We start from the raw sequence: 25,190 nt of genomic DNA on the forward strand, positions 1-25,190 counted from the left end.
CTCATTTCTTTAAACAGAAATTACATTCTCAAAACTTTAAGATCATTTGGCAAAACACTCTTACAGTTTAGCACAACACTATAGCTCACCTGCAAAAGCTCATATCTCTTCCAAAACTGTTCACTCAGGCTTCAATCTAAATCTCTTTCTCATTTAAACAGTCAGTGTCTCCAAAATAGCAAAGATCCTTCTCAATAGCTTTGGCTCATTTCTCGACACAGATCGGACATTCTCATCATTCTTGGTGCTTTTGTCAAAATAAACCTGGATGGTTGATCACAACAACATGGTCCACCTGCAAAAGCTCATATCTCCCCTAAAACAGTTCACTCATGTGTCAAAACTACATTTCTTTCTAATCTGAATAGTCAGTGCCCCCAAAATGCATCATCCCTTTGGCATTGTGTGAGTACTGCCATACAAAATGTTTAGATGTTTTGTCACTATGGCAGAGGACCAACAATATACCACAGAAAAGAGTAGCCTCCAAGGTTTGACATCACAGACTGCACTCACACTACCAAGGAAATGATAACCATTTTTTATTCACATGCAAAAGAAAGTTTCATACATATGTAAAAAGAAAATGTACATTACAGTAGTAAATTGTATGAACACAAAATCAAAAAACAAGGACTTATTCAGTGGTCGCTGTACTCATTCTCCCGCTGCACAGTGACTGGAATACTACTCTAAACTGTATAAATTATGTAATTCCATAGTTTACAGTAATTTGTACAATATACTTCTTGTCATATTTAGTATCAAAACATTCCACTAGTCCTCTCCACCTGCTAGTATAGACCTACCACTGTAGGAAGGTGCACACAAAATCTCTACAGTAAGTTATACATTTTTTGCCTCACGCACAGTGCCCTGTCCTATACAACATATAATTCCATCATAGATTACATAGAGTACATACCTGTTTTCCCTGCGAAAGGTTTGGATGATGGAGGAGACTGTAGAGCGAGGCACATTAGGCTGAACTCGACGACCTGCCTCTGCCATTGTGGGGCCATGGTTTATAACATGGTCTATAATCGTGGCCCGAATTTCATTCGGGACAGCACAGTGTCTTCGCGCTCCTCTTCCCCCTATTCCTCCACCACGCATTCTCAGTCCTCCTCTTCTTCTTCTTCTTCCTCCTCTTCCTTGAGGAAGAACTTCCCCTTGTCCGTTTGCTTGGCCTTGTCTATCCATGTTCAGAGATCGGACTGGCTCTGGTCAAGCTCTATATATCTGTGTTTGGCAGCACACAATCATGGAACACACCTGTGTGTGACACCTAGTTTCACCTGACTGTCAATGACTGTCATCAATTTATCAAATATTCAAAGAAATTCATATTTGGTATTCATGGTATTATGTTCTTGACCAATTTTGACAATTGAACAGACGGTTGTGCATGCGAGTACTTATACAATGAAATCATGCTGACATGTTTTGGAGAGAATGATCATTAGACTGAGAATCAACTAATCAGTTTAGATCTACAAGATCTATTCATTTGGAAAATGTGCTAAATGTGGGCTAACTGTGTAACTGTAGGCTACTTGTACTTAATCATTTGCAAAGATGCACTGAGACAATTGAGACATGTACTAAGGCATTTGCCATTTGATAAAATGAATGAGAAATGCCATTCTGTTGTGAACATTTGCCAAGAGGTTTGGAGGTTTGTCCATGTTATTTTGAGAATGTAATTTCTGTTTCAAGAAATGAGCCAAACCAATGGAGAAAAACTGTAAGTCATGTTTCAAATAACAACATGTTGTTACAGTTTCTTTTTAATTATTGAAACTTTTAAATGCTTGCACCTCCTGACTGCTCTATGACTTCTTTCTGTGCAGAGACCATCCTGAACTTGGTCCACAGTAAAAGATACAGCACAGACTCAGAGGCCTACAATAATCAACATTCATTATGTAGCTCACTTTGTCAGTTATAGAGCATATCCCTTACTGCTCATGCAGAGATAACAGGATTGCACCCCATTTCTGGTCTTGCTGCTTTTTATGATGACGTGAACTTTCTGCTGAAATCTGAATGACTTTACATCATTTACATATGTGCACATGTAGATATGTTGCACATTAGTGAAAACAATCCATTTGACAATTACTAAACACAAAAGAAATAAACAAATTATATTTCAGTTCTAAATCCAATTTGTGCTGCATTCAGTGGTTGATAATAATGCAATATTATGAGTTTGGAAGTCGTTTCAGGGCTCGCAAAATCGCTAGCCCCGGGACGTCGGGCTAGCGATCTTTCCAGTCGGGCTACCAAAATCTAACTCACCCCTGCCCGTCGGGCTATCATAGGAAGGAAAATATATGTCTATGCTTTTGTATTCTTTCGCCAATGTAGCTGAGTAATTATGTCATTGGCATCAGTGAGCCACTGTCAATATGTGACATATTGAAATCGCGTTTGAATTTGCGCTTGCTTTTTGCTTTCACTTTCATTTTGCGATCGCGCGAACGGTGTGTAGAGAGCAGCAGCACTGATTGGTGAGTGACGATTAATTGCGCACCAATTCCTCTGACATCGTCTTATCACTCATTAGCTTACTATTCAAACGTGACAAGTGAAATCTCTGGCAGCAAGCTTAAACATGTGAGAGGTTGAGTGCGCAAATAATCGCTGACCGTTATGTAAGTACGTGTGTAAAAGCAGCAGGATTTACGCTGGTATTTTAGTTCTGCTGAGCCAAATAAGACAGGTCAGGGTGAAGAAGGAGCAGCCAAAGAAAAGCCGATCACAAAACGGAAAAGATATGACAAATCGAGCCCGTTCTCACTCCCGAGGCGTAACATGGCGACGTTTTGTCACGTCCCGCGGCGTTCCTGAGGAACGCGAAAGGAGACTTTCGGCGTTCTTATGGTACGCGGCGGGTTATGGCTGAAATCCAGTGCAATGACGCTCCCACGGTAATCAACGTTCCAGCCCTGTATTCCAGCTCTAAACCTAACCTTATCCCTAGCCCTAACCATAACCTTTTTCCTCACCTTAAACAGGACTTAAATTATGTTAAATAGCGTGTTTCTAAGCTATTTGAAGGAAAAGAGCGAACATGTGTAGATTGAGTCCATACGGTTCTCATATTTCCTCATTTTTCCGAGGTCGTCATTTAGGAATGTGGTGGGTAGCCGAAAACGTAATATGTTGACGATTTGTCACCTAGCCTAAAGACTATGAGGCAAAAAGAAAGCGCAGCTTTTTTGGTTTCATGGACAAAAGAATTCCTGTGGCTGGAATATGATGAGCTAAATAACATGATGTTCTGCCAGGTGTGTTGTGAGTTTCATTTGATTTCTGAGTCCATAAGCGCCTTTGTTACTGGGACCAGTAATTTTAAGAAAGGCCCCCATTAGAACCCATGAGAAATGCAAGAAATGCATTATTGCCCAGTCTGCAGTATCTTTCCCAGAACAAACAGCAATTGCAAAAAACATACTAAAAATAAACCAAGCACAACAAGAACTCCTGAAAAAGCTGTTTAGAACAGCGTGCTATATTGCAAAGAGTGAACTACCACTGGCAAAATTTAGCAGTCTTTGCAAACTTCAAAAAGCAAATGGCCTAGATCTTGGTTCCACTTACTTCTTACCCGTGACTTCAGTGGAAATTTCAAATTCAGGATCTGACACAGACTGATTCATGTCCTACACAGTTCTTACAAATTCATAGAAATTTCTGTTCAATTTGAACCAAGTATTTGAGTTGATGTTTGTAATTTTTATACAGTTGTTGTGATTTGTATTTTAACAATTTTTTTTTATTAATTTTGGAGGTGAGAGATTAATTTTGTTTCTCTTGTAACAATATTAAAGTATAATATTGTAACGGAAACAAAACATAAAAAAAATGCTTGCTTTTTTTATTCGGGCTACTTAAATTTATTTTGGGCTACCAAAAATGGAAGAATGCCTGCCCGAAGGGCTACCAGAGATTTTGAAATTTTGCGAGCCCTGCGTTTCACTTTGATGGTCAACATTGTTCAACAAGTAGAGCTAAAGGAGATCAATTAAGTGGTTTTGGTCAGTATTTACATGCTACAGTGCTGCACCTCTCAGCTCTGTGTACCAAAAGAAAAGCATTAGAGGAGAAACTTGTCCCAGATGTGGAGCTTTGTGGAGACACAATGGCTGTGTCAAAGCATGGACAGACCCAGTGTATGTTAATATACTGTACAACAACAACAACACAAAAGCACAAGAAAACATGTATCAGTAATACAATTTCAATTATTAATTAGTAATTTGTGTATTACAAAAAAGGCAAATCAATTGACCCGAGTTTTCAGATTTGAGTCTGGATGTAGTTTCTCAGGAGTGATGGAAAATTGTACTACATGTCTGGCAGCTAACAGACTCTTTAATTATACCCCACAATGCCAGCCATATGATGGGAACTCTTTAAGAATGAACAACAGTTTGTTCATTTCTATAAATGAATCTTACATATGCAATTTAAAATGCATGTAAAATTATAACTGAATAACAGCTACGCCCTGCAAACTCAAAGTAAAGACTGTTCGTTTCTTTTCAGCTGTAACAATAATGAAAAACAACACATTAACATTTGCAGAAAAGTAACTGAACATACAGCTGCCATGCAAACTAAAAGCTAAAGAAATTATTTAATGTCTAAAATCCCTGCAGAAAAAACCATATGAGCCCAAAACTATACATTCTGTTATGAATAATATACATATGTCTCAATCATCCAGGGAAGTAAAACGTTTCTCACAGTGAAAATGGACGTCCAGATGAACAGGATCAACCTTTTGGGAATAATATGTATAATACTGATAATATGTTTTGAAACTCTATTTCCATATTTTCACGTTTTGTCGGTAGAAGGAATACGAGGAACTCTGTAACCTCCACAACGCTGTCAGACTTTTTTACAGCTGGCTGTAAGAGCAAATTAAGACAGGCGGTGACCCCGCCCAGTTTTGCTTCTGTGTGACGAGAGCATCACCCTGTGCACAGACTGCATAAATGTCAATGCAGGGTGCAGATGGAAGGCCCCATGACGCTTCCTAGCAGTGTCATGGGGTTCATTTCCCACTCAGACCCTTATCCTCCTCCCCGAGTCAGTTTTTCCACTCTTGCACATCCCTTTCATTTGGTGTCATTTTGTTCTCCTCTCCCTCAAACTCTCTCTGGCAACTCTTTCCCTCTTTATTGTTCTCTATCATTCTGTCTGACCTGGACATCACTGCTCTCATCACTCTCCCTCTGAGGCTTGTTTTTGTGAAAGCCACAGTTATGATGGCTGCTCTGTTTTGACATATTTTCACTCTGAACTTTTCAGTGGTCTAAACCCACTAATCCTTCATGAATGAACTACTGATATACCATGCCCAACAAAGTGGCTTTGTGTATATTTTAGGGTTAGGGTGGGTTCTCTTAGGATGTCACCACACTATTACATGCAGTAGAGTCTTAAAAATGTATCAAGTTTGAAACTCAGCCATTAGTCAGTAGTTTCATTGTTGCACTATTTCAATAAAAGGGAAAATATTCTTTGGTCGTCTGTAACGGGAACGAGGTCCTTACCTGTTCTGAGCAAGAATAGATACAATATAATAACGTGAAATGAACAAAGAAATCCACTCAACTTCACAATAACATTCTTGCCTAAAAGTGGCAAAAGGTGTTGAAACAGTTCACCTTTCATGTTAGATTTGAACTGCATTATTTCTACTGCAGCAGCAGTCAAGCAGTCAAATATACAAATACTTATACAAATATAAGTTTATAATAACATAAAGTAGCAGAGGGTTTTTTTTAGTCAGCTTCAGCTGCTTTGGTGTTAATGACATTAACAACAGGGGCACCAGAGGGTCAACAATGAGACAAACCCCAAAACACAGATGCTTTAAAGGTGGAGGACTCTGATATTTTTCCCTCCTCATTTTTTCTGATTATTTTTGCATTAGTTTTGATTCAGTTCAATTCAGCATGAGGCGATACCTGGGACCCTACAGAGGTTGTACAGGTAGTCCAACTCCTCCAGGACTGAACATCAATTTGTGCCATTCCCTGAAGGTTTGTTGTCTCCCCCACCACAGTCTCAAGACTGGGAGACAGGCAGTGAGTTCAGGAGAGCTGGACAGGGCTGTAGAAGGTCCTTAACATCTCAACAGGACCGGTGTCTGATCTTTTGTGCAAGGAGGAACATGATAAGCACTCCCACGGTTAGAAAATATCTCTGAATAACCAGAAAACAAAGAAACAGAAAAAGACTCCATGAGGGTGGCATGAGCGCCTGATGTCCTCTAGTGGGCCCTCTAGTTCCACTATCAGACCCTACACTGGCACAGTGGGTCTAGGGTTCCTCCTGTTACACAACAATGCCCAACCTCATGTGGCATGAGTCCCTAAAAGTTTCAGGGGGATGGAGGAACTGATGTCACTGACTTCCCCACATTCGCCTGACTTAAATCTAACTTGCTTATTTATATATTTAATTTGTGGTTCAAGTGCTCTGACTGACTTTATAATGTAAAAATGTTTCATTTTAAATCCAAGCAGTGCAACGTGAAGCTGAAGACCTCGATGGCTCAGGCCAGTAGGAGGAAGGAATTTCATTTGGATAGAAACTGAAAACATGAAATGTTGAATTTTCAGTCTCTTTAAGCAAAAGTCAAAAGTCTAAAACAAAAGTCACAGCAAACAAAACCACTTACAGTTCTGCACAGTATCCAGCACATCTCAGTATGAACATGCCAGGTTTAACCATCATAACCAATCTCCTATTACATGCTATGTTCAGATTAGACTTATGGCACACTGGCATGCATTAATTAGATTAGAAACTAAATATATACAAACTCAGTCAGGGTTAAGACCAGTCTGTCACACAGAGGACAAACCAGTTCATTCAGTGACAGCTCATTGCCACTATCATTGATTGAAAAAAGGTGCACATGCAAAACAGCTTTAATAGGATCTAACAGTAGATACGACTCTAACAGCGAATGGAAAAATCTCACAGGTAATTGGCTGATGACAACTTTCCCATGAGATGCCTCAGTGACATAGCTGCCGCCCCTGCCTGACCATTCACAACCAATTACTATGAGCTTATTTTCCCTAGTAAGCATTACGGTCGTAATTACTGCTTCAAGATGGATGAATGTGAAAATACCATCCATCTGGGAAAAAGACAGCGAGTAATGGAGGAGGAAAAGTGTAAAGTGTGGGAGGAAGGGAACAAACACTCCCAGGGTGATGAAATAAGAAGTGCTGGCAAAACACAGCTTTCTAGATTTCACACAAAGATCCTCAACATGTTTATCTGCTGGGTATTCACAGGAGTATATTACAAATAAAAACTCCATACACATCTTAATGCATGCAGAACTTATTTAAAGCTCATCAAGTAAGGTTGGACTCAACATCTTTGCAAATGAACTGTTATCAGCCCTGACAATGCAGTCGGCAGTGAGGCGAAAAGTCTGTCCTGCTAAAAGTGGACAACAAATCTAATCCTAATAGTCCACTTGAACAGCTTGAAAACTGTAGGCAGAGCCTTTAAAAGAATGCATCAAAATAAATGAGAAGATTGATAATACTTTGCATTCTTGTACAGTAAATGTGAACCAGAAGCTAGTTGCCTTAGCTGATAATAATATAAAATGTTCCATTTTACTACTAGCTTGGCTCTGGCTTTATTCCAGGTAACATAATCTGATTACCAGCACATTTAAAGCTCATTAGATAACAGATTATATCTTATTTGTCTAATATGTAAGTGTAAAAATGACAAATTGTAGTGTCATGTTAGGTTAAGCATTAGACTGGCTGGCTGGAAGCAATAACTTCCTAAAGTCATGATGCCAGTAGTGCTTTAGCTAAGCTAATGAGCTCAGTCGTACTGGTTTTCTTATCTAACGCTGAGCAAGAAAGAAAATGACTGAAAATCAATTCAATGCTTAAATTAAATGTAACATTTGTCCCTGACATTTTTCTGCACCTCAAGTTTAGCTTATTCCTCCCCACACAAAGTGAAAGAAAAACCTCGGGTCACATTATAGAAGATAAGGAAACTGAATGTATTTGCTCCATCTTTTCACACAGCATTTCTTTAAGTACAACATTTATTTTGTGCTGAGTTCAACTACCACAGATGACACATCCACGTGAGACTAACTTACTAGGAATATTTAAAACCTTATAAGAAGCTCTTTTGCTCTAAACCATTTGTTGCCTAGCTCAAGGCAACAATCACAACAAAGAGGGAGAGCTTATCTTTTTGCAGGACGCACATCTAACGGAAACGAGAGCCAAACGCTTTCAGTCAAATTCCCCTGATAGATGAATATTTGATGTCACACTCTGTTCATTCACTCTGCTCCAAACCGAGCTCAATGCTAAAACCCCTTTACCTACAATGCAGAGGTTGGAAAATAGAAAGACACTACATATGTTTAATACAGTACATGACCTTTAATGCAAAAGGAAGTGGAGACAGAGTGACCGGCATTATTGACATTATTAGAACAGCATCCGATTTCAATTCATGTCACGTGACAGGACATATGCAACATGGGCATGTTGTGCACAAATACAGGTTCTTGCTCACAACTTTTCTCTTAAAAATCAATGTGCTTGTGGAAAGCTACATCGATCCATTATTATCAATTATTAGTAGTTTGTCTGTCTTCTCTAACAGGGTATAAAAAATTGGCTAATAGCAGTAACAGCAAAACATCATTATATTCTGTTAAAGAGAAAAAAAACTACTATAGCACTCAGGTCTACTCAGAACAATCATCCTTTTTATTGAGACCCTAACAGTGCTGCAAAAGTCTAACTTGAACTCATATGTTCCCTGGACTTCACGTTGAAATTCATTATGCTTATCAAATGCACTTCATTAGAAGAATGAGGTCAGAGGAAGAGGGAGGAAGAGAAGTCTCTCGCTAACAGGCTTTGTTTGCATCTTAGTACGTGTACTCTTTAAGTCCATATAAAAGTGAACTTACGCTGCACAAACTCAGCTCTCCAGACAAAGGGGGAAAACAAAATACAAAGTATTTTATAAAATAATAATCTTCTAAAAGTGTAGAAAAATTCTCACTAGATCTTTAAACAAGTACAAAGTTAACAGGAGTAAAACCATACCAGAAATACATTTTGCTAGACTCACACTGCACATTACGGTCTGTACTAACAGAGGTTCCATAATCAGCCCAGTAATTCACTGAACTCAGTGTCACTCCTTCATATTCCTATATGAATATTCTTATTTTTAACAGGCTATTTCAATGAAAACGTGCAATTTTATTAACAAAAACAACACTGGCTTCCAGATGATTTAGATGATTATGTAATGGCAGTGTTACTTTTCAAAATGAGCTGTGCACAGCGCTTAGGCAAATGTCAAAGCCTACATATAGCCCAAAACTAACAAGATGAGCAGATAAAGTTAGTCTCACCGTGTCAGTGACATTAAACATTTGAAAATTCTGTGGCTCAGGTTAGTTGACCTCGCTGCGTTATTTTAATATTTTGCTCTTCCTCTGTATGTATGGCCAAAATAGCATCTAGTATATGTTTGTCATTGACACATTATACAGAAAAATGTAAGGCAGCACTTGAATTAGATCATGAGATCTAATGTTCACTGGAAGCATTTACAGCTAAATAAATACAAGCCACTGTTTTTTATTGATCAGACAGGCAAAGGCCAGTGCCACTGTCCTCGAATCCACGTTCTGCAGACAGCGTGAACTTGCCTGACGCCTGAGCTCTCGCCATCGATCCAGCCACCGCTGTTACAGATGAATCTGATCCAGCTGAGGTCCAATGTGCAGCATTTAGAGCGCGACTCAAAACCATCTTCTTCTAATCGCACCATTATGTAGAGACCATTGGAGCACATGATATAACTTCACCAAAACAACAAAAACAAAAAAGGAAAATCGTATTCATCTTTTTGTTAAAATTATAATTCGCTTTCCCATTCCCAGAGACGGGAACATAAAAAGCATCTCAAACAGAGAGTAAATATGTATTCTCAGAGGGAGGCTGGGATGCACCCTGCCCACTGTGACACCACATGAGCAGAGATAAAAGAGTGAAAGCAAAGAGGGGGAAGAAACTCCACCTTTCCCCTTATCTTCTTTATAAATAGCTATTAGCAGATATGGAGCAAAAAAGCTACTGGGAATTCACACAACAGCAGCAATTGGACCAACATGTTCTCCTTTTTGTAAAGAGAACAAGATTCCAGGTGATAAACAAACTTTTATCCCTTGGCTTCTGTATACAGCTGATTCTTTGAAAATGCGGCGCACCCACATGCACAGAGAGGCTAGGGAAAAGACAGGAGCAAAGTTAAAAGGACAGAAACCTGTCACCTACCTTTTTCTGGTCCTCCAGCTTTTGACTTGTCGACTTCTTGCCATGCTTGCTGGCTTCTGGTACATCCATCCCTGATCCAAATAAATAACTCCAGAAAATAATCACATGAAGTAAGTTGAACACAATCCACTTTGGTCCAGAATCCAGGCTACAGTTTGACAACAAAAGCCTGTGTCCGGCTAACGCCTTCGCCCGGACACAGGCGATCCATCCCAGAGGTTGGTATGTATGGTCAAAGTAAAATGAGAATGCTCTGTTAGCTGAGAAAAAAGCAAGGTTCAAGCAGAAGGCTACCAAGAGAGGCTCATTATGATAACTGCAACAAAGAGTAGATTGATGGCGACGTCCAGTCTGCAGGTTGTGTACTTTTACATGAAGACAACAGTTAGGCTCGTTTCTCCCTCAGTGCAGTCCCTGGTACAACACAATGTCTCGCATCCACATCTGTGAAAAAACAGACACACAATGAATTCTATGATTTACATGGAGAAAATACCCCCCCCCCTCCCCAAAACAAAACAAAACAACAAAAAAAACAACACAATTAATGCAAAAACTCTCTGCCTCACCAAAAAGTCAATATTCCCCTTGGTGCTGCACTGTACAAATGGCGGGGGTTTCTGCATATCAAAGTGAATGTTGCCATGGTGCTGAGAGCGAGAGCGAGGAGAATCTTCGTGCCATTTGTTCTACATTGAGCAATTGTTTTTGTTGTCTCAGTATCGAAACCCATTTTCGAGCAAAAAGAAGAATGGAAAGAGCTACGGCGTGCTGACATTGGGTGAACTGCAATGAGTCCATATGTATAGGGCTGAGGCTGCCTCTGTGCAAAAGGCATATACTTGGTTTACTGACATCCATTTACAAGGCCTTACGCTGCACAGTTATCGCATGGGTTATGAATGAAACCCCAGATTTAGCATACTAATTCTATAAATATGGATGTAGGATTGTATTTCACAATGTCATTATCTAAAGCCTTGAATAGGCTAGGAAACTGTTGACTCTTAAACAGGAGCATGAGCTATAATGCCCTTCCCACTGTCTTGAAAGCTCACAGACATCACAGAAATCAGTCTCCCCAGCCAAACACCGCTCGACCATTAGGGGGCCTGTATAGCTCCTGTTCACTTTCATCTCCTCTCTTAACACAGCAGGATCTTAACAGTTCTTACTTGCCACTAAACACTTACCCAGCTGCAGAGTGCACTGTAACACCGCAACCGTGTCAGTTACTTAAGGGCAATCATGTCAAGTGCTGCCAACTCAGAGCTGGTTCTTGGGGACACGATGACTTGAGCGCTGGAACCCAGCAAGCTGAAACTAGAGTGTTACCTGCAAGCAAAAAGCTGAAAAGCACTTCTTTTAAGTGCCACTGGGATCTTGTTACATTACATTATCTGATAGCCTCAAAAAATAAGCACAATAATATGCACAGGGGATATTTGCTGCAACAGCTTGTGGAAAAAAATTACACCAATGCTCTTCCACAACTAGAAACACACAGCAAACTATAAATGCTAAACCTGCTAAAAACACAGCTATATTGCTTCTGGACTTCCCCATTTCCCTCAGCAATAGAATTATATGAGGGGCTTTCTAAAGTCATGCATACTGCATGAGTGCTAATTTTTCTCCATTTTTCTCCTTGAATATTACAAAAGAAACAATGGGACCTCACGGGGAACAGCATGGCACACTTTTTATTTTGCGGCAAGGAAAAGGTTAGCCGGTACCACCAATCAGAATGACAGGAAGGCCTTGTATCTAGGCCACTGGGGTCAGAGGTCATTCTTCATCTGCTTTGTGTGACATGCAACAGAATGCACAAAGCACCTTTGCAAAAGAAGGAAGCAAGACTTAAATAGGAAAAAATAGTTTACCTGACAAGCTGTACATGTTGCTCCATATATTGCAAGATATAACCAGTGCTCAGAATAATGCTACAGTGTGTTATATATAACCAGCTACTGTGGTCATTACTTAGTCTACCAAAAATAAATAAATAAGTAAAAGTGTCATTTTCCACAGCACATATTTTGACTTGTGGTAGTAGTCACAGCACAAGTGTTCTTAATAACATTAATGATGGTTCACTTCCAGTTTCCAGAGCTTATGGAAGTGAGCCAGCCAGACCCCTGAAAACAAATCAGCTAACAGAATTCCATCCTTATTAATTTACTTATACTTTTCCTATGGTGACATTTTAAAATGTCTGCCATAAAAAAGATGCATTAGTTTCCACAAATTAATCTTCAGGCTTATTATTTTAATATATTTACACAGCACATGATTATAAGTTTTGTTACTCTGTGAACAGAACGTCAGAATGAAGTTGCTTCATTATACAACCCACTCAGTTAAGTTTTATTTTATTATTTTAATTTTGCAAAATCATATTTTACAATGTCCAGATTTAATTATAACAGTTAAATTTGTGTTTGATTTAATGCTATAAGGGTAATTTATGTTTAAAATGTTATCATGTCAAGCTTAGCTTAATGCTACTAACTGCAAACTGGTTAACTTTTTAGAGCACTGGAAGGCTTTGGACCCCAATAAAAGTGACAGACCAGATACTTATTACATAGTTTCTAATGAAATTCAGACAACTTTGCTCACAAACTGTCTTATGTTTGCTTGAAATCTAAACAATAACTCAACTGTCAGTTTGCTAACAAACAAAAGAAACTCTGTGCTCTCATGGTCATTTAGAAGAAAATGACTAAAAGACACAAACGATTATTTTGATAGTCGACTAGTCACCGATTATTTTTGCGATTAGTCAACTAATCAGATCATCATCCATTGGACGTAAAACATACAGCTTTTTGCACCAGCAGCATCTGCTCTTATATAACTAACATTAGCTTACAGCTTTAAGTGTTTAAGGTATGTGCTAACTAAAAATAAAGACAAGATGATAGTTTATTAAATTTTAATGACATTTGCAGATTGTTTCGGTGGAGTTTAATAAACTCCTTGCTATCTAAAATGTAACAGGACACCGGAGTATATTCTTGAGCATCTCACACTTCTGATAATCAGCTGTCTGCTTGACGTTTATTCAGCTGTGTAAAAACTATAACTTTAATCTCAGCCAAACCGATTTACTCAGGAACAAATAAAATACTGAAAAAAGCCAAACAATAACATTTTTAAGTTATCTAAGTGACTTATATATGTTTAACCTGAGTAGCGAAAGACCGTGGTAGGTTTGAAAACGATTTGCCGGGAGTCCGGTGTTCTCACGGGCTCTAGTGAGCCTAGCCCCCGGCTAGCTATCGAGCTAGTGGGTAACAGACGTCTCCGAAAACGTCGGAGCGCTTTTGAAAATATGTGTCTTGATAAACTGAGCAGATATTTGAAGTTTACACAGCTACATTCTCGCCTGAAAATATGTTAAACGTTTATTTTGTGACCCAGAAAAAATAAGTAATATTAAAACTAACTAGCTGCCGCCATTGTTGGAAACTGAGCAGGGCTGCGATGGGCTGCGCTATGAATTCTGGGACACAGCTTCTTCTTCTTCGGGGTTTAACGGCAGCTGGCATCCTTGTACATGCAGTGCTGCCATCTTCTGTTTCAGTCCGTTATTACACTCTTAAATCCTACTACTTATTCCTGCGTCTTTTGGGATCTTACAAAGCTTCAAACGACATGTCGACTATTAAATTAATCGTGACTAGTCGACTAATCGTGGCAGCCCTATTGTCAAGTGTCATTTAAAACTAAACACAGTTCTGTTTCTTCCTCACTGCATACTGCAAATACAAGTAGTTCAGGCAACAAAGTAAAGCCAGCAAGGATTTATTAGCATTAATAAGCAACAGCCAAATAAATGTGGAAGTGACACAGCTACTCTCAGTTAACACTGTTAACCTCAAAGTTAAATCTCACACAGCCTGTTCAAAAGTGCTTTTATTATTAGGCTATAGCTGAAATAAAACACAGAGAACTGAGAATAAAGGTTTCCATACAATGAAATTTACACCGTCAAATGACCATTTGTGCCTTTCCCCTGGCCCTTTCAATAGTTTGTATAAATATCAAGGGCAAATAGTGAGAAGAGTGAAATAAATTTTTTATATGTCAGTATGTTTTTACAGATGAACGCTTTTCTCTTTTAAGTAAATGTCATAAATTATGTTTGCATCTTTTGTATTAGCAAATAACAAACTGAAACTAGCATGTTTCACACCATGGCTTATCTAAAAAAAAAGATACATCACATAATGTACATGCAGACTTGACAAACTTGAAGGTTTTTTGTTTTTTAATTAAAAAGAGATTTGAAAAGAATCACAAGTAAAAGAAAAACTTGATATCGCGCGCTTTTATGTTAAACACATTAATTGTATGCTAAATCTCCTTCAGTTATAAGGAATCCTATTGGAAGTGAAATCTCCATATTTATGAGCAGGAGCCGCTGCAGTTTTATAACAGCCTGCCGTATACTGCTGGTAATCCCAGTTTCAGCTCCACAGCTGGTACGCATTTCTCTCACCCAGTGGCCTTTCACTAGCACTTGGTATTCAAAAGGTGTCTGTTACTCTCCAAGTGGTCAATAAAGTTTGATTCATAAGGCCTGGGGCATTAACTACACATTGCTGCTTCAATTCGAATAGATGTAAATGATAGCCATAGAGCCGGCCTGATTTCCTCGGGGAGAGCATGTGGGTTGAGGCAGCGTGTGTTATAAATTATCACCTCAGTAGGTCAGAGGTCAAACATAAAGAACACCTTGCCATCACATTAAAATGCTATAACATCCTAATGGCATTCCTTCAACATAAATGTCATTTGGGCAGCATGTGTACTGGACCAGCTACTATGGTCTCTTAAACAAGTGCATAATGCAAAATCTATTTTTAAATATTTGCACAGATCTTCATTTCACTTTATTTGGTTTAAATGTAGCCGGTAATATTATATGATTAGCATATTCTTTTAGTAGTACAAGATTTCATTTTGTCAGTTACTAATATAAAAGATATCCAGATACTCAGATACATTTAGTTCATTTTTGCAGTACTGAATGTGAGAAACAATATTCTTATACACTCTATGTCTGCTTATGAGCCAGTGTTAACTGGACAGAAAAAAGACTAATGGGAATATACTTAGCAATTAGGACATCTGTAATAGCCTTGCCATACTTCACTAGGCTCCACAGTGGGCCATTAATATTACTGATAAATCTAATAAATGCAGTAGGGATCTATTGCTGCACATTATAGCACTTAGGGGACCTCACTGACCATTGCGCAGCTCACTAGAAGATTCCTTAGCACAGTTACAGCAACATCGTTTTATATTCATAATGTGCTTATTATTGTTGACTGCGAACCATTTAACACTATGCAGTTGTATTATTATATCAAAACATATGCAAAAGAGCAATGAATGAGCAAAAAGCAGCAATACAAAGTCAATGTAATAATGTATATAGTGATGAATTTTTTGTAAAGTTTGTAAAATAATGCACAACAATGCAAAAAATAATGCAAATAATACACTGATAACTTGCATTGGCTTCCTGTTAAATCCAGAATTGAATTCAAAATCCTGCTCCTCACATACAAGGTCTTAAATAATCAGGCCCCATCTTATCTTAATGACCTTGTAGTACCATATCACCCTATTAGAGCACTTCGCTCTCGCTCTGCAGGCCTACTTGTTGTTCCTAGAGTATTTAAAAGTAGAATGGGAGGGAGAGCCTTCAGTTTTCAGACCCCTCTTCTGTGGAACCAGCTTCCAGTTTGGATTCGGGAGACAGACACTATCTCTACTTTTAAGATTAGGCTTTAAACTTTCCTTTTTGCTAAAGCATATAGTTAGGGCTGGACCAGGTGACCCTGAATCCTCCCTTAGTTATGCTGCAATAGATGTAGGCTGCCGGGGATTCCCATGATGCATTGAGTTTTTCCTTTCCAGTCACGTTTCTCGCTCACTATGTATTAACAGACCTCTCTGTATTGAATCGTATCTGTTATTAATCTCTGTCTCTCTTCCACAGCATGTCTTTATCCTGTCTTCCTTCTCTCACCCCAACCGGTCGCAGCAGATGGCCCCGCCCCTCCCTGAGCCTGGTTCTGCCGGAGGTTTCTTCCTGTTAAAAGGGAGTTTTTCCTTCCCACTGTCGCCAAAGTGCTTGCTCATAGGGGGTCATATGATTGTTGGGTTTTTCTCTGTATCTATGAAGCGCCTTGAGGCGACTTTTGTTGTGATTTGGCGCTATATAAATAAAATTGAATTGAATTGAAAATGTGCATTGTCATATTAGCATAAAGAAGTGTGTAGAGCCCATTGAAAAGTGTGTAGCTCTGTATGACAAATACAGACATTGTTGGGAAGGTTACTTTTAAAATGTATTCCACTACAGATTACAGATTACATGCCCCAAAATGTATTCTGTAACGTATTCCGTTACGTTACTCAATGAGAATAACGTATTCTGAATACTTTGGATTACTTAATATATTATCATGCTGTTTACAACTACATGAATGTACTATTGCTGTGATTTATTACTGTTACTGAAGGTCCGCGGCTCCGAACCGTAGTAAAGGGACCTCTGACTAATACGGTGGGTTCTGTGTCGGCTCGTAGCCGAAAACTAGCTTTACTTTGTTGTCTGGGTCAACTTTGCTAGCAGAGACAGAGAGAGGCGTTGAAAGGCTGCTCCAACGGAACTTATTGTTTTTGGAGGAAAACACGAACATGGTGTACAGTCGAGTCTTAATAGCTTACTTACAACTGGGCTCGTCAGGCTCTCTTCTTGGCTGCAGTGGTTATTATTATATTTACATGCTTCCAGCTCCCGTTTCTGCTCGATGACAGCTCGTACTTTTCCTTTTTCTCCCTCCCTCGCTCACAGACACATAACGTGTATGGCAGTCCATTCTCCCTGCAGCATGGACTACACTGCCCATGATGCTACATTCTTCAGAGCATGTAGCATTCTGCCTATTAGCTTAGCACAACAACAACAGGCGCTCTCTCACCCAGGAAACACGCAGAGAGAGAGCGTCACCCTGTAACCATGGCAACCGTAAAGCTGCCGCCTGGAACAACAGAACGTAGCTGTCAAACAAAACCCAAACAGTCCTGACCCGCCACAATATGAAACAGGGAAGTACCGCCGTGTAATCCATTTATTTCAACAAAGTAACTGTATTCTAAATACCACCTTTTTAAACGGTAACTGTAACGGAATACAGTTACTCATATTTTGTATTTTAAATACGTAACAGCGGTACATGTATTCCGTTACTCCCCAACACTGAATACAGATCACTGAATATGTGAATCTACTGACAGGCCCCACTTAATAGCATTTAGTTTACATACTTTGTTTTTAAGGCCAACAAAGTAAAGCATGTTATATCAGCGTTAAATCACAATAAGTGAGTTTTTAGCATATAAACATTTAAGTTCAAATCTTTTCCAGATGACTAAAAGAAATCTAATGTAGAAGAAGAAGTCTCAAAACTCCCTACGGAGCCAATTTGGCAAATAAGGTGCAAAAAGCCTGCAGCTAGAGTTCCAGAGGTTGACTTTGTCGTGGTTTTAGGCAAGGATTCAAGCGACACCTTGTAGAGCACACAAACTCCGACCTTTATTAATCACTTCCTGTTTCCGAACCCCTTTCACAATAAAACAGGTTATACACAGATTACACCACATCCTCCTTTCGCTGAAAACATCAAACTTACAAGAACATTCTGCATATATGAAAACTGTACTTTTCTTTTTCTTAGAACCTTTCATAGAAACTTTTCTTTCTCTTCAACCTTTTTTTCTTTACTTTTAAACCCATGTTTTTCTTTTTTTGTTTTGTTTATTTTCACAAGTCCAGTCTTTGTGGTTTTTTGACAATCCTGCCAGCCCTAGTTCTGACAGGACCTGGGTCTTCTGTCTTAGGAGTCAGAGTTGTAGCCGCCGATAGGTTTGAAGCAGGCAGGGCGTTCTCTGTTGGACTGACAGGCATAATTGGGGTTTGTAACTTTGGAGTGGCATCTGGCAATGGCTGGAGGTGATGCCTATTTCTCCTGATGGCTCCTGAAGGGGTCTCTACAATGTATGAGCGGGGTGTGGAGTGAGAGGAGATGACAGTCCCTTCACGCCTAGTGTCTGTAATCCACACAGGTTGTCCCGGTGAGAGTGGAGGAAGTTCTGTCACACGATGTCTCCTGTTGTACGCAACACTGTCCTTCATCACTCTCTCTCTCGCTTTTGTCAACACTGTAGCCTTGTTGGGCAGGCTGGGATTGAGCAAAGAAGGAAGTTGGGGAACTGATGTGCGCAGTCTTCGTCCCATTAGTAGTTGCGCAGGGCTATATCCATTAGCCAATGGGGTTGCTCTGTAAGCTAGAAGTGCAAGATATGGGTCTTTTGCTTTCTTTAGCAGACTTTTCACAGTTTGGACATGACGCTCAGCCTCACCATTGCTTTGTGCAAATCTTGGACTGCTTGTTACATGCCTGAACCCATAGGCTGCTGCAAAGTCTTTGAACTGTTGGCTTGAAAACTGAGGTCCATTGTCACTGTAGAGAAACTCTGGAATCCCATGTCTGGAAAAGATTGATTTTAGATGCACTATAACATCCTCCGATCTTGTGGGAGTAAGTTTGGCTATTTCCACAAATTTAGAGTAGTAGTCCACCAGAAGCACGTAGTTGCCGTTGTTAAACGTAAAAAGGTCTGCTCCAACTTTTTGCCATGGTCTCTCAGGGAGTTGGCTTGGCATTAAAGGTTGTACTGGGTTGGTACGCTCTTTGATGCATATGGTGCAGTTTTTCACAAGTTCATTTATTTGCCCACTCAGACCAGGCCACCATACTGTCTCCCTGGCTCTCTCTCTGCATCTAGACATTCCCTGATGTCCCTCGTGTAGGGCAATGAGGACAGAGTGGCGCATAGCAGTAGGGATCACTAGTCTGGTGCCTTTCAGTAGCAGATTGTCGTGTACTGTTAAGGTGTCTCTGTGTGGCCAATATGCTTTAATTGGGCCTGTGAGATGGCTGTATTCTGGCCAGCTGCTCTGACAAAAAGCCATGACATCTGAGCATATGCTGTCGGTTTTTAGCTGTTCCTTTAACTGTGTGATGTATGTCAAGGTAGCAGGCATGCATTTGACTATTTCATCCACATATATATTTGTGTCATCCAGAAGTTCAGCTGTAGCCTTAGAATCAGGGTCTTGGTTAACGGGTGCACGTGACAGTGCATCTGCTGTGAGGAGTGCTTTGCCTGGAGTGTGTGAGATGGTGTAACTGTACCTCATGAGCCTTAGGCGGAACCGTTGGATTCTGGGTGGAAGCTCGGTTAGAGCTTGCTGTCCTAGCAGGCTGACGAGTGGCTTGTGGTCAGTCTCTAAGGAGAAGTGTCTCCCGATGAGAAAATCTTTGAATCTTTCACAACCCCATGTTAGTCCAAGCGCCTCTTTCTCCACCTGTGCATACCTCTGTTCTGTTTCCGTTAAAGAACGAGACGCATATGCAACAGGTCTCCATTGCTCTCCCTCTTTTTGAAATAGGACTGCTCCCAGTCCATAGGAGGAAGCATCTGCAGACAGTTTTAACTCTTTGTTTGGGTCATAGAGTGCAAGAATGGGAGTTGACGTCAGATCGCCTTTCAGCTGATTGAATGCTTTTTGCTGTGCGCAGCTCCAAACCCACTGATTTTTCTTCGAGAGCAGGTCTCTTAGAGGCTTGTCTTTTTCGGCCAGTCCTGGGATGAATTTGCCTAATTGGTTAACCATCCCGAGAAAGCTGCGCACTTCACTGACGTTTGATGGCTCTTTCATTTCTGTGATCGCTCTAATTTTGTCTGGGTCTGGCTGTACTCCCTCCGCAGACAAAACGTGTCCGAGGAACTTCACTTCCAGTTTGCTCAGGTCACATTTCTCCAGGTTTAGTGTGACACCGGCCTCTTGCAGTTTATTGAGCACTGTGTGCAGCCTGGCATTGTGCTCCTGCTGATCCTGTCCCCAAATGAGGATGTCATCCATGTGACAAACCACACCTGGCAGCCCATTAAGGATCACTGACATTCTACGCTGAAAATGTTCTGGGGCTGACGCTATTCCAAAGGGAAGTCTGTTAAAGTGGAAGCGCCCAAAGGGTGTAATGAATGTTGTGTAGTGTGCTGACTCTGGTGACAATGGAACCTGCCAGAAGCCTCTGTTTGCGTCTAACTTACTGAAGACTTTTGCTCCCGCCAGGGATCCAAGTGTCTGTTCAACCGAAGGCAGGATGTACTTTTCTCTGCACACTGCTTCATTGAGGTGAGTGAGGTCAACACAAATACGCACAGAGTCGTTTTTTGTTGGCACTGGGACCATACCTGCACACCATTCTGTTGGTTCTTCAACTCTGCTGATTACTCCCATGGACTCCATTCTTTCCAGTTCCCGTTTCACCTTTCCTAACAAAGGGATGGGGACCCGTCTTGGTGTGGCCAGGGAAAAAGGCACAGCATTGGGTTTCAACCTAATCGTATAAGGTTGTTGCATTAAACCTAATCCCTGACACAGCTTTGGGTAGTTCTCATTCAACACATTCATGTCAATACTGTCAGCTCTACACACAAGGTTCAGCTTGACACTAGCTGGCCTGCTTAACAGTGCTATGTGCAAATCTTTGATAATGTACACATTTTCCTGTATTTCCTGTTCACCTTTGCAAATTGTTTCTCTGCTCATACCCAACACATCAAGTGGAGTACCACCTGGACCAAACAGTGGTCTATCTGGTTTACTTAACTCTGTCTCATTTTGGTTTATGCAGTAATACATCTGGGCTGGGATAACAGAGACGTCAGCTCCTGTGTCTATCTTAAATCTAACTTTGTGGTTTCTGATAGTAAGGTCTGCATACCAAGGATCTGAACCTGCGTCTACAGAACCAAGGAACACGGGTGTATCATCACTTTTGTCTGTTTCTATCACATGCACAGATTTAACAGATTTACACACTTTACTGAAGTGTCCTCTTTTACCACATGAGTGACATGTTGCATCTTTTGCTGGGCATTGTCCTTTACCATGCGCAGGGGTTTTCCCACACCTGTAGCATGATCTCCCATTTGGTGTTTTGTCCTTTGTTGTGCATTTACGTTCTCTTCGGGGTTTGAATGTTGAATGCTTTTGTTCCCTGTGCTTCGCTGTCACAGCATCTATTTCCATCTTATTTTCCCCTCTGATGTCTGTCTGTTGTTTTTTGACGACTTCAGACTGCCGGGCCTGATTAACCGCTTTCTCCAATGTCAAATCTTTGTCCATTTGAAGTCTCTCCGCTAAGCTGATGTCCTTCAGACCCACGACGAGGCGATCTCTTATTAACTCATCGTGCAGTGCACCATAACTGCAGTTTTCAGCTAAAGCATAAAGTGCGGTGACAAACGAGTCAACAGTCTCATTAGCTTGCTGTGTTCTTTGATTAAAGCGGGCTCTCTCATAGATAATGTTTTTCCTGGGAACAAAGTACGTATCCAGAGTGTCTCTTACTGCTTGGTACTGCTGCCTTTGTATGTCCGATAAAGCTTGCCCTCGGAGGATATCATCTGCTTCATCCCCCATGCAGTAGATGAGTGTGTTTACCTGGTTAGCCTCTGAGCTAAGGTGCAGGTTGCTTGCAAGTCGAAATCTTTCAAACCTCCTTATCCACTTTTCCCATTGCTGTGGCCTTGAGAAATCAAACAGCTCGGGAGGCTGGATGGTGAATGTGGCATTCGGGGGTAAGTTGGCGTTAGCATTATAGCCGCCGTTAGCTTGCTGGTGGGGCGGTGACGTGCGAGGCTGTGTAGCTGTTGCGCTAGCTCCCGCTTCTTCGTCCGACATCTTATCGTCTGGAGAAAAACTCTTTACCGCTCCCAAAGCCGCTTGCTGTCACTCCCCGATGACAAGGCTTTTACTGCAATCCCACTTCTGACACCATGTCGTGGTTTTAGGCAAGGATTCAAGCGACACCTTGTAGAGCACACAAACTCCGACCTTTATTAATCACTTCCTGTTTCCGAACCCCTTTCACAATAAAACAGGTTATACACAGATTACACCACAGACTTAATGTAAAAATACACCCACCCAGGTAAACATCCACACAACTCACTGCTTTGATCCCTCAGTCTTGATCCATCAGACTCGCAGCTCACTGTGCACAGCTACACTTAAGAGAAGATGCAACAAGAGGCAAAAAAGAGGACGGAGGAGACAGAGAAAGTAATGCAAGTGATAAAATGTGTAAGCCAGAGGAGCTCGCCTGCCAACCTGAATGAGAAGAGCACATGAGCATGTGCACAAACATCAGGAAACCTTGTTATAGATAAGGCACACTACAGATAAAATACTGACTAGTCCCGTGTAATTCTTCACCAAATTTACACCCCAAGCTTTACTTGGGTGATGAACCGCAGCTAAAGAGAAAACCCCCAAAAACTGCAACAATCTGCCAGATCTGTGGCATTTTTCCTGTTGTCACGGTAACTGTTGAGAGCAGACAGCATGCTTGGGCGTGTGTATATTTGTGCATTCATGTTTGTGTGGCTACAGGTATCCTGGCTTTCTTTAATGGGGTAATAATACCGTGAAGGTGAAGACTGACAGAAGAAGTGGCAGCTCATTAGCTGTGTTGTGGTGTCAATATTATCTCGGTTATTTTGTTTCACAAGCTTGCCCGAGTCTGACATTTTCCTGGCACCTTGCTGTTTATTGTTCTCAGAGACCACAGACTTTTTTGTAGTGACAAGGAAATCATTCACGAATGGCATCTGACCCTCACAGCTAAAGCACTACCTGCCAAAACATCCCTGTTAGCTTGGGATTTTAAATCTCATGCTGGCAAGATTACTCACATCGACCAAACTAAATACTAAGGAAAAAATGCACTGGCAGTAAAAATGCAAAGCTATTAGGATACTGGCACCTGCAGGGAAGCAGCTAATCATCTGGTGTATGAATAAAATTAATGAATAACGGAGGTAAGAGTGGAAAAGCCTTTTATGTCTTTTTTTAACCCATTTTGTTATTTTTTAGATTATAGTAACATCTAGAAAGAGAAAAATGTCCCCACAAAAACCAATAATACTATCAGCTGCGCAGAGTAAAATATAGCCTCACAAATCATTTGCATTAACTTTAAATTCAGTGCCCTGAATTTGCACAAATCACCAGATTTGTTTCTATTTTCTTTTACTTTTCTTTGCCTGCATATAAAACAACTGTTGCACTGCTATGGAATAAACTAATGACCATTCAAGCAGGTTGGTTTGCTCTAAGCCAGCTAGCTTATAGAACTAGAGCCATGACTGGAAGTCTGGCTGGCTAACTTAGGAATTAGCTTGCCAGCTGCAGAAGTGGCAAATGACTAGTTAGCCATCTGCGCCACCATTATCAGCAAGCTTAGCTGTTGTGCAATGGTTTCCCATTTTGTGGTGTGAGCAGGCCTTTGGTTAGTGTGGACATACACTGTTGTCAGTCTGCTGCATGTTATTCGTTGATAAGTGCTTCTGGTGAGTGCCTTTTACGTTGTCAATCTCCTGTCAAAGAGCTTTTTTCCCCCTCGAAGCCTTTATGGTATAGGTTAGATCCTCCTGATCTTTTAATGAGAAGGTCACTTGTGCTTTTAATACACCAACACTCAACAATTATAGTTATATGCTGGAATGGGCAAGTCACTAATATCCAGACTGCAGATGGTTCGAAACAGGGCTCGACTCCTGATTGGTACATGTAAACATCACCATATTTCCACGATTCTGGCACTATTACATTCACTACCTGCTCAGTAAAGAACCGAGTTTATTTATTATTATTTTCTTATAAGTGCTGGAGTAGACCTGTCTGAGGCTCCCTTACCTGGTATGCTTTTATACCCCTTGCCTTCAAACCTAGTTGAACAGCAGCATTTACCAGTCCCACACATCAGACTGGAAATCAAACTGAATACCTTGTGTGAATATTAATAACCTATGGAGCCGGGTCAAATCAGGTCAAATCAGGTCAAAAACTTAAGTTTTTGTTGCTTTCAATTAATGTGGTTTGTTTTGGGGTTTTTTTGTGTCTAATGTTGTCCATCATACTGGGCAACCTCTATAGTTGTTTATATATATTTATAAACTCCTGGCGAATCAAAATTAAATATGATGACTCAAAAATCTCAATATCTTTCAAAGTGTATCCCGCCTCCACCAGTGGTCCATTTATACATGTATGTGTCTCGTTTATCTCGTGCATGCATCTTGAGAATTTCATTTACTTGGAAGACTAAACTAAAGACAAGCAACGGGATAAGATGTTAGCAGGGCAAGCAGAACATTTTTGTGTCTACACCATTGCAAAATAAACACCCCTGTGGCCCTCTGTGTTTTCAACTTAAGAGGTCATAAAATACCTATGTTCTTTACAGAAGCCTCCCGACTACATTCAGAAGCTTGTTCATGATTTTATTTATAGCTCGCATTCCCTAATCACTGTGGTCTCTGAGGCTGTTTCCAGTTACTTTATATATAGTACATTGATTAGTCATATCATTTGAAAATACCAGTAAAACACAACATGTAAGATATCCAAGAGAACACTGCACCAAGCTTTTCACCAAGCAAGTCAAATTTATGATTCAAATGGCTGAGGCTTAAATATTAATGCAGGAAATACAGCACTTCAAAAAATACAGTTTAATTAAATCCATTTTAATGTCATATAAATTCACATGTAATCCAATGAAATCTAAAAAAACCCAGCTTTTTTTCTCTGTTAACTGTTAAAAAAATCCAAAATAAACTTTGCCCAGTTTCCCT

General features: G+C 40.3%; 1 long non-coding RNA gene across 1 annotated transcript in view; it reads right to left on the minus strand.

The window, feature by feature from the left end:
* The window catches only part of LOC146498675 (uncharacterized), a 245,408-nt gene that overhangs the window by 37,869 nt on the left and 182,349 nt on the right, over positions 1-25,190 (minus strand). The gene's annotated exons all lie outside the window — the stretch shown is intronic.

Source organism: Neolamprologus multifasciatus, chromosome 17 (assembly GCF_963576455.1).
Source record: "Neolamprologus multifasciatus chromosome 17, fNeoMul1.2, whole genome shotgun sequence".
NCBI lineage: Eukaryota > Metazoa > Chordata > Actinopteri > Cichliformes > Cichlidae > Neolamprologus > Neolamprologus multifasciatus.